Source organism: Crocodylus siamensis, chromosome 4 (genome assembly GCF_052110815.1).
Source record: "Crocodylus siamensis isolate JL-2025a chromosome 4, ASM5211081v1, whole genome shotgun sequence".
NCBI lineage: Eukaryota > Metazoa > Chordata > Crocodylia > Crocodylidae > Crocodylus > Crocodylus siamensis.
Genome location: NC_143398.1, coordinates 14713909 through 14724867, shown reverse-complemented (window position 1 = coordinate 14724867; position 10959 = coordinate 14713909). Strand labels below are relative to the sequence as shown.

The following is a 10959-nucleotide window of genomic DNA, read 5'->3' as shown; positions in this document are numbered from 1 at the left end:
TTTCATACACCCTGCACTCATCAGCACATGAAATTAATGCAGCCAAATAAATTCCAGCACAGTTTGCACCAGAATTTATTACTCCTGGGTCCCATGTTTGCATGTGTGCCTGGGACACAGCACGTTGAGTTGAGGTGGAGAAGCCTTGGCTAGCAGGGGTCCCAGGGACACTGAAACACCCACGGGCCCCAGCCAGCCCCATCAGCACCTGTGTTGCATGTGTTGCAGTGAAGTAAGTAACTCCATCGTAAGACAGTACTTGGGTCTGGCAGTACTATCCTATGGCGGAGTTAATTAGTTTCCTCCATCTTAATAGCACTACAATGTAGACAGTGACATTTTACTGTGGAGCTAGTTAGCCAACTCCGTAGTAAACTTCTCATGTAGACGCACCTACTGTGCTCTTACATGTGTGGTAGGCTTGCCGTGGCAGCGCAGTGCACTGGCTTCGGAGAGGTTTAAAGTGATTGGTGGAGCACTCCCCACCAATCAGGAAATTCAAAGGGAGAGGCCTGCCCCACCCCTACTCAGGCGCGAGGCAAAGAGCCAGACCAGAGTGGGGACTAACCCCCTCTCTCTCTGATTGGTCCATTTGCAATCTGGGGATGGAGCCTCCAAAGGGAATAAAAAGGCAGCGTGCCCAGCACATGGGCAGCTGTGACAAGGGACAGAAAAGAGGGCCAGCAGGGCAGAGTGGCTGCCCCAGAAGAACCTGAAGAGACTCGCTAGATGGGGAGCAGCAAGCAGCTGTGTCACCCAGCCACACCATGAGGGAGCACGTGCATCAGTGCACAGAGGGTCTGGGAGCAGACCGAGGCCCCAGTGTTACAAGCAGCAGTTCGGGTCTCCAACCCCTGCAGAGAGCAGGGAACCCGATGCACAGATGGAGGCACGGAGGACCCGGGAGCAGATCTGGACCCTGGGGCTGCACACAGTGGCTCAGGTCCCCAACCCCAGCACGGGGCCAGGCAAGCCGTGCATGGAGGGTCTGGGAGCGGACTGAGACCCCAGCGCCGCACAAAGTGGCTCAGGTCTCCCACACCTTGGATTGAGGCAGGGCCACATGACAGTACACAAGGCCATGAGCAGGCCTGCTGGAAGAGCTCCACAAAGCAGCTGAGGCCCTGAAGAGAGAGGAAACGCTACACGGGGGTGACAAGGAGAGCCTCCATGGGTCCTGAGGGTACGAGTTGCCTGAGAAGGGAATTGCCATGGGGGGGGCCTTTCATCAGGGCAAGCCGCCAGGAAACCCCTGAAGGGGAAAGGGAGAGAGGTTAAGGATTAAGGCCCCCCACCTACTGGGTTAAGTGAGGTTGTAGGGTGCTACAGGGACATTGGGGTGTTCCCATTTCCCTTTCTGGGGGGCCCTCTGCCCCAGGTCACCAAAGTTACCCTAGTGCAGCTTGCTGCCCTTTTCTCTTCCTTTGGGCTCTGCGCCTCATGCTTTGTAAACCTTGCACCCTATTACAGTACAAGAACGCATGTTTGCTGAGACTCCCTTTTCTGATTACCTGCTCCCTCACCTGTATATAGAGTATTTGCATCAATTTGTACATATACTGCCTATAGTTCCAATATCCTCTGTGTATATGTCCTATTTTAACTTTCTTCTCTCTTATTAAATAATATCTAGTTACATCCCGATACGTGTCCTGCTTTTGCTCTATCAGGGAGGAGGAAAGCTGCACCCGGCTGGGCCGCCATGCCTCCCCAGTGCTCCTGCCCTGCTAACATTCCCTTAATTTGGAGAAGTAGTACATAATTGAGTACCACCCAGGTTACACATGGCTATCATCACCAGCAGACCTGTCTTTTGCATGCTCACAAATGGATCTTATTCGTACAACATGCTACCATGCAGTATACTGTTACCCTGACTTTAGAGAAAGGGAACTGAGGCACGGTGAGACTAAGTGATTTGTTCTCTGATAAAAAGTCTCTGCTAGAGCCAAAAATTAAAGTCTTGTCAACCCTAGTTCCGTGCCCTGCCTTCTAGACCAAGGGTGGCCAACCCACAGCATACATACCACAAATGTCATGAGCAGCCTTGGTGTACGGCATGCAGCAGACTGGGGAGGGGATAAGCAGCACAGCAGAAATGAGAGCAGGAGATTGGGAGGTAGTGCAGGACAGGGAGCAGAAAGCTGAAAAACAGAGCAGGGAAAGGTGATTGGAGTGGCACTCAGAGAGGGTATGGGGCTTATTTGTAGTTCACCTGCCAAAAAGATTGGACCCCGCTCTGGTAAGCCATCCTTTGAACATTTGAAGCTCCCTGTAAGACAGCCAGAAGGTTTCTATTACTGGAGGAGGAAAGAGCAACAGGAAGAGCTAATTACAGAGAAAACAGTCAGCCAGGAGGGAAAACATAGGCTAGGAGGGCATACTGCAGACAAGGTTGCCTTGCAATAGTCCAGCAGGGTCAAGTCCAGCAGGTAAGACAAGATACTCCTGCAGCAGCCAGGCAGCAACAGTGAGCTACCATGGGATGAAGCCAGAAAGCACCTGTGGGTAGCTGGGGAGGTCACCTGACTGCAAAAGGGCAGGGCCTGGGAGATACAGGCCTAGGGCTGAGCCAACACAGTCAGTCTGGTCCTGCAGGCTGGAGGTTAAAGAGATCTGAAGCTGAGAAACTGCAGAAGACTGCTTGGCTGTTTCCTGAGCTGACAGGGGTCCTACAAGTAATGCTTGGACGGGTAGCAAGGGAGCATGTCCAAAATGGGGCAGCTTGTGTTACAGCCAGAAGGCTTATGATTTTGTGTGTAGCCTAAACTGGTGGTTTGGATGGGACTAGAAAGGAGTGAGAGGAGATCTTGGAGTGCCAGGGAGGCATATGAGGCTGCGGCTTGCTGAAGCAGGATGCAAGCTTCAGCACAGCTCACAGTCCAGAGAAGGGCAGCAGCGGGGGCCAGGGCCCCGCAGCCTGAGAAGGGCAGAGATTAAGAGACAGCGAGATGCAAGTGGGAGCAGGGAACCAGAGATAAGAGCCCAGGGAGGTAAGACAAGGGCTAGAGCCCAAGAAGCCAGTGCAGTAGATCTAGGTAGAGCAAGGGGCAGGAGCCTGGAAAACTGAGGTCCTAACAAGGGAGTAGGGATCTAAGGTGGCCTGGTGGCTTGTGGCAAAGTGCCCAACTAGGTGATGATGCAAGGCAGCACAGCTGTAAGGGAGGTTCAGAGGCCATGCTTAGCCCATAACCCAATAGGTATCTTGGGGGATATGTATGGGCCAGGAGGGCCAACTAAGTGTGAGGACTGGAGTAAGCCCAACAAGATTTAAAGGGGAACTACTGGCAGAAGCCCAGTGTATAACTTGTTCTAGGGCCCTGGGACAGTCTCACTTTCCAAACTTCCACCAAGGTGTGTCAGGGGAAAATAGAGGTGGGTGGGGGGGAGGTACATGGAGCCAGAGCAGAACAGGAGCAGAGCGACTACCAAGGAGCATCACAGCCACCCCTGGAGCATGAATCCAGTTACATTCCCCCAAGGAGGCCAGTAGGAGCTGGGTGTGTACATATCAGAGCCCACAGTATACAATGGTTTTTTATCCAAGGGTCTTCATTACTCTCATAGCAGCTGCAGGCCCCACTCTGCTGCACGCTGAACAAACACTGAATGAAAAGACAGCCCTTGACTCAAATAGTTTACAAGCTAAGAGTAAGTTGGCCACTTAGCCTGCTGGCTCTTGAGAGAAGAATTTGCTCCCCGAGTTCCTCAGCCAGCTCCCCAAAGCAAAGTTCAGTCGTTAAACAAATAAAATCCCCCTGTCCCACCCCAGCACAGCAGCCTGACAGCTCTTTGCAGCAAGCCATTCCCTTCATAGCTTGCTTCCTCCTCTTGCTTCTAGGAACTTTTTAAATCTCCCAACGGGCCACTCCCACCTTACCCAAATGCCCCACAGCTGGGCTTTCTTCACGGGGCTAGCTGTTCCTCCTTAAAGGAACAGACACCCTGCTACAGTAAGAGGTGGATACAGGCAGGCAGGGAATGTGAGGAGGCCGCAAGTTTCAGAGCCAGGTCTCTTCACAATTTAGAATAACGGAGCAGGTAAAAAAAGGGGCTCTGGGAGAGATGCCCTTGTATTGGATGAGATGTGTATAAAGAGTTTGAGCCATTCACTGTAAATCGGGTGTAAACCTGTACCAGCCATGGTCAGGACCTTTCCACTGCAGAAGCCCCCATCAGGTACATCAGGGCTGCCCCAGGAGCTCCCCGAGAGCAATATGAGATGTGGCCAGTGATTCTATCTCTTCTCCTTGCTTCAGATCCACATTACATCCTAAACTGGTCCCTGTACTCGGCAATCCCATATACAAAGGGTTTAAAAGGCCATATAATCTAAAGGGCAGTGTTTCCCACTTACGCTGAACAGTGGCTCGTGTACATAAAGCAAAGCAGGATCAGGTCTTCACTATTCCTAGCAAGGCAATGACATCAGCAGCCTGAAGGAGGGCTTGCTTCCCCTTTCTATGGTCCTCTGTTATATAATACTGCAGCTTAGAGGTTTGGGGCAGATTTTCCTCTCTCACCAGTTTCCCCCTGACATAACTGCATCCGCTTTAGCAGATGTACACCTGGTTTCCACCAGCCCGAGCCAGACAAGGGTTGGGCCCTTTGCATTTTCCTCCCTGATTTGGTGAAGTCCTTAATGAAACTGAGGAGCATGATCATCTCAGCAAATGCCCTTGACTCACAAAAGCAAAACTCACGTAAAACTATCCAAGTAGCTCCAAAGCAATGGTCAGAATGCCAAAGTAAGCCGGTGTTAAACAACTTTGCATTAAATATTAAGGAGCAGGTATAGATTTCTTTTAATTGGCTCAATTTGCTATTAAACTCCTAGCTGGTTGGAAATGAATAGCCAGGCCCCTGCAAGCCAGTCTGTTGTGTTTTCTGCCTACAATGCCAACAATGCCAGTGCTCTTCCTTTGTTCTTCAGCCCACCGAGCGAAGTGGGTAAGCACTGACTTGAAGCATAAAAGCATAATACGCGCGCTGTGGCTGTGGAAACAGGTGAGGGACGAGCTGTCTTTCCTATTAAGCAGAAGGAGGCAGGGGATTTGCAAAGTGTCCCAAATAGGGCAGTGCTGGGGGAGAGGGAAGCGCTTCTGATTCTCCCTGTTGGGCTGCTCCCTGCACGCTCGCAGCCAGCAGAACAGCAGCTTTTCCCCAACACCACTTGGCAGAGAGGAGCATGAGCAGTAAAGCAGCCAGCTTTCTCTGCAGTCCCCCAGGCAGCATTGTTGCAAATGAATGAACGTGCACCCACTGACAGCCCTACCTGGTGCCTCCATCCCACGCTGTCTAATTGTCTCTGAATTCAGCACCTGCCACTACTTCTGGAGCGGGGACACTTCCCATAAAAAAACCCCAAACTTGACAGTGGATTTAAACCTCATTGTGTTCCACTCTCCCTTGATACATTTCAGCTTCTTTCCTTTCTCTTTCTGGGTCTGCCTTTGCTGCTCTCCACCTTGGTTCCCAGTATCTTTTTTTTTTCCCCCCTCTGTGCCACCGGATGGGCGAGTTAGGAATGGTTTTCGTTCCTTTTTGTTTTCTCCTTTTCTTTCCTAAGAACGAGCCAGCCCCAGCGGTGCTTTCAAACGGCTTGAAAGCGAGAGAAAGAAGCAGACAGCCGGGAGAAAGATGAAACAGGCTGCTCTGGCTCTGCATTCAGGTCTGCTCCTGGCAGCTCCTGCCCCCTCCAAAACCAGCATCCCGAGCATCCTTGGCGGGGGGGGCTCCCCCCCCCACCCCGCCCCGTCCAATCAGCACTCCGGAGAAGGGAGGGGGCAGCATCCCCAGATGATGGATGAGGGGTTGCTAGGAGACCGCGGCGTCTCCCCCCCGGCGGACCAGGGGGCATTTGCCGCCCGGACAGCGGGTGGAGGCAGCGCTGCCCCGGCCGCCCGCCGCCAGCGATAGCCAGCTGCAAAGTTGGTCCGCGGGGCCCGGGTCATTCAACCCCCGCAGAATAAAAGAAGCGGGGAAGGCGGCCACGCCACGATGCCGCCGGGCCGGAGGGGCCGGGCTGCACGGGCAGCCCGGAGGGGGGACGCGGGGGGCGGGCCGGTGGTCGCAGCCCCCTGCCCGCCGCGCGGCTGAGGGGCTGGCCGGCAGGGGGCCGGAGCGCGGCTCGGCCCCGCAGCAGCCGCGCCGCACGGTAAGGACCCGCCGCGGGAGCCGGGGAAAGTTTGGGGAGGGCGGTGCCGCGGGGCAGCGCGGCCAGACGCGGCCCCGCGGTGCGGGGAGGTCTCGCTGCCCTCTGCTGCGGGGTCGGGGCAGGCGGGCAGCGCGGGGGAGGCGCGGAGGGGGCTCCGCTGCGGCGCGGCCGGGCTGCGGGGGGCGTCCTCTGCACGCACGTGTGCAAGTGGATGCGTATGGGCGCGTCCCTGTATCCGCGCATCCGCATGCTCATCTCGGGGAGGTGCTCAGCGGCTCCGCTGCTGTGTGCGTGCGCGGGGGTGCGGAGAAATGCAGGCGCGTGAGCCCCTCTCCCCCCTCGTTGTCCACCCGGCCGGGTCTACACGCGGGGGCGGGGGCGGGGGCGGGGGCGGGGGCGGCGAGGTGGCGCCGGCCCCCTCCCCCGAGTTATCCCGAAGTGGGTGTGCAGACCTGCCCCTCCCCGCGAGCGCAGCCCCGGGATCCTCCCCAAGCCCAACTCAACAGTTCAGCCATCAGCCTGGCGGTGCGTTGGACTGAATTAAGGTCGGGCTGTTAGTTTTACCTTTGAGTTTTTTGGCTGTTTTTCCCCCTCTCCCTCTCTCCCTCTCTCCCTCTCTCTTTCTCTCTCTCTCTCGGTTGATGTCGTTTGCTGCAGATGAAGTACAAGATTTGCAGGGGGAGGCGGAAAAATTGGCTTTAAAAACATCTGCCTTCGAGGGTCTTGAAAGCCGATCGTGTGCGATGCGGTCGCGGCTATTTCAGTTTGTGCAAATGCATGTCTCGGGTGGCCTGGACGAGCACGGGGACAGGCTGGAAGGTGTATAACCCACCTGGTCCAATACAGCGTTTAGCGCATGGCCGTGTATTTGCGGCTGCCTTTGCCTCCCAAGCCATCCTCACTTGTTCGGCTGGCTGCATATGTCGATCTCTGCCGTAATTGTTAAGCGATGTTATTTCCTCTGAAACGACTGCTTTGGGGAAGATAGGCATGAAGGTATTTTTATCCGTACTGAGGCTGTAATACTGAAAGCTTACTTTTACTTTGTGCCTTTCATCCTCCAGCGTAGATCAGTAGTCATGTCTGTACACCCTTCTGATCACATTGATGGTGAGAGGCACATTAGGAGATGTCAGACTGAATGTAACTTATCCTTTGGTACGGCTTGTTTCCCCCACTTTCCTCCCCCCCCAAAAAAAATACCAGTCTTATGAATGGATGGCCCACAAAGCCTTATTATTTCTGTGATGTGCTTATTACAGCCATAAGGATAAAGACCAATTTAAAGTAGAAAAGCCATTTAAAGGACAGCAAGTATCCTTTTCCTTCCCTTCATCAGTTAAAAATAGTAAAAATGGCAATCTTTCTCAAGTCCATTAAAAGCAGGAATTCTTGTGCCCGGAGCTGTTTTTATTGTTGTTGGCTTTGTGATGACTGTTTTAGTGACCTAGTTATATGCTTCTGCAAATAAAGTTTTTGAAGGTGAATGTTGATGCTCTCTACCAGTGTAGCACAATGCTGGCGTTAAAAGAATGAATGTGTGGCAAAGCGCGGTTATAAAGTATCTATTTGGACTTAGTTTGTGCTTTAATACTTCGATAATATGTTGAAGCAAGCTGTGAAATTAAGCTTGACAGCCAAAGAAAAGAAACCTATGTTAGAAATAGTGGTATTGATCACGACGGTGGTCTGCACTCTTTAACTGAAATTAAATATAGGATAGGTGGGGGTGAGGTTCATGTATTGAAAGGAAGGTATCTACAAGTGTGTTTTCCCCCATAGAAAAATCTTGTCGAATTGAATAGAGATGAAACGAATAGAGACCCACATAAATTACTCTAAAACTTAGGGGGGCTAATTCTAATGTTATATCAAGTGATGACAGAGGTAGTTCAAGAGTAAGACACTATTGGGCCAGACCTGCATAGTATGTAAATAAATAAAGGGTCATATCATCAACTGGTGCAAATGAATTCTGTAGAGCCACGCTGATTTAGACTAGTGATGATCTGGCGCAAGTCTATCGACTTCATAAGATATGAGAGATTTTCTATAGGTTTATTAAATCATCCTCTGGTGGGAATATCGTTCCCCGTTAAATTCTACTGGGGACTTCAGAAAAAAAAACTATGCAATAATTACCATTTTCTGTTAATTTCCTGTAAGAGCCAAAAATTCAATGCTTTATCAAATAAAATAACAATTTGTCTTAATTAACTATTTTTAAATAAAGCTCCCCACTAACGAGGGTCTCTGGGGGCTGCGCAGCAGTGCAGAGGAAGGACATAACACAACATAAGAGCATGTAGCATCACTGCTTGCATATGACTACATATAATGAGAAGTGCGGGAAGTTACACAAACTCTGGTGAAGAAATCCACGTAGTATCAACTTGCTTCTCTTATTGGCAGTTGAAGTCCATTTATATAGATTTCAACCAGATGGTTGTCACTAAGCAATCCAGATGTGTTTGGAACCAATCGTTAAGAACGAGATTATCCTGCATTTTTACGCCTGTGTGGCAGGTACATCTAGTAGGGGAGCAGTCTCCACAGGGTCACCACTCCTCCTGTGTAGATCGAGGGAGAATGCATGGCCGTGGGAGGATAAATGGAAGAATCCTGCTTACATCTGTCCTACCAGTGCATCGCTCAGTGCATTTGATCTGGCACAGAGAAGAACATAGTCTCATTTTGGTACAGACCAAGAGCAAAATTGTTTCCCACTGAGATATAACAGCAGCCAGAGATACTTTCTGGCTCTGAGTGTCTTTCCTGGGCCAGGGTTGCTGATTGTAGCCATGTTAGTCTAAGGACAAAGGCAGACAAGTTTCTCTGGGTAAATGTGGTGTATTTTGGTAGAACAACTAAATAGAAAAATTGTTCTTTCCAAGCTTTGGGGCACAAACACCCTTCTTCAGGCTCTCTATATGCCTAAAGAAGGGTGTTTGTGCTCGAACGCTTGCAAGGAACAATTTTTCTATTTAGTTGGTCTAATAAAAGATATCACATTTACCCAAAGAACCTTGTCTGCATATTTCCTGGGACAGCAGTTACAAGCTATATTTTCAACAGCGCAGGTTGCAAAGTGGCAATTGAGCCCTAAATGGGTAGAAAGAAATGATGCACAGGAATGGGAGGACTTTTAGAGTGTCTGTATGAGTATGTATATACGTGAACACACCCCCATCCCAACACATTTGTGTTTAAAATCGTGTGTTTTATTTTATTAGTCGAACAAAAAATGACAGAGAATAGGACTGTCTCGCTGACATTGTGAGGAATCTCGGTGCAAACATATGAGCTAATTCCATTGACACAGACAAAAAAGCAATTCATTATCTACAGAAGTGTTTCAGTTGCAGCTACCCAGGAGGGTAGACTATTTCTGCCTTCTCTGGTATGCTCAGAATCTAATGGGTACCATCAATGAAATTGTTGCCTTATTCGTTTTACTACAGGGTTTTGCAGTGTTTCATAAATACTACAAGGAATATCCTGTGTAGTGTTTAGCTGTGTGCTAACTCAGTAGACCAAATCTTCATGTAGTGTACATCAGGATAGTTCTCAAAGGGCAGTGAAGTCAATGAAGCTACACTGATTTGCATCAAAGATCTGTCCCTTTATTTCTATTATTTTTATGTTGGTCCCTTCAGATCTAAAATGGTATGACTAAAACCATTCAAATGCCATCAGAGCTAAATGGAACTGCACTGGAGCTACATGGATGTATAATAAATAGTCATACTACCTATAGAGAACCATATCATCAACTGCTGTATATCAGAATAACCATGAAATCCAGTTGGGTCACCTAGATTTATGTAAGGGGAAGACTTAGCTCAAAATCTGTTTCATGAAACTAAAATGTCTTTTGCAGAGACACCATCTGCATTATGATGATGATTTTGTGTCATAAATGTACACAGCAGTGGCCAGTAAGTAATCTGCTACAACATACCACTATCAGATATCTGTATTGAAGAATTTGCAAACTGAGAGCATAGGTCGTCCCAATGACTTTAGTGAGACTGGACACACCTGTTTAAAATTTGCCATATGCTTAAGTAGCTGAATGATTGTTTATCATTAAAGGCCTGATATTTGCCATTGAAGTCCATGACTGAACTGATACAAAAATGTAGACACAGTGCAAAACAAGACAGGATATGCACTGAGTAGGGAGCAAGCCTCACAACTTTAACATTTTATAGATCAAGTGTTTCATGGCTGTTTCTAGGTGAGCACTGAGGGACCATAAAGTAGGCTGATGAAAGAAGAAGACAATAGAAGACAAAGATATGGAATAACAGAGGGGCTAAGAAGGTAAAGTGAGGACAGTAAAATAAAGAAGGTTGAATACAACACAGTGGCAATGTCTACACATGTGATTAATTGTGGAATAGACTGATGTGATTAACTGTGGAGTAAAGCATCACTGTCTACACATGTAACACTATTAGGCTGCAGTAAACTGATTAACATAGCCATGAGATAGTACTGTCCCTGACTCCACTATCTTATGGCAGGGTAATTAACTGTGATTAAAGGCACATGTAGACATTGACTGTGAGTATAAATTGCACCCAGCCAGCAGGGAGCCATACTCCTGCCTGTTGCCTAGCCACCCACACTTGCAGCACCCTCATGCCCAAGCCAGCCCCTCTACCACCCAACGTCACCACCTGGAACCTGGAGCTGACTCCTAGTGTCCCCGCCCCTGACATGAACTGCTCCACCATGGCTCAGATTGCTGCTGTCCTGGCACACATGTAGATGCAGAGGTTGGGAGTAGTATATTC

At 49.7% G+C, this 10959-nt stretch overlaps 1 protein-coding gene across 2 annotated transcripts in view; it reads left to right on the top strand.

Annotated features, from left to right (window-relative positions):
* The first annotated feature begins 6075 nt into the window (after positions 1 to 6075).
* The window catches only part of GRM3 (glutamate metabotropic receptor 3), a 154338-nt gene continuing 149454 nt past the window's right edge, over positions 6076 to 10959 (top strand). Inside the window, exon 1 of one of the 2 annotated variants that reach the window (XM_090041867.1) lies at positions 6076 to 6157. The gene's annotated coding sequence lies outside the window, so the exon portion shown is untranslated. Of the gene's footprint in view, positions 6158 to 6655; positions 6703 to 10959 lie in introns of those variants that run through there. The other variant, XM_090041866.1, reaches the window with a different exon arrangement.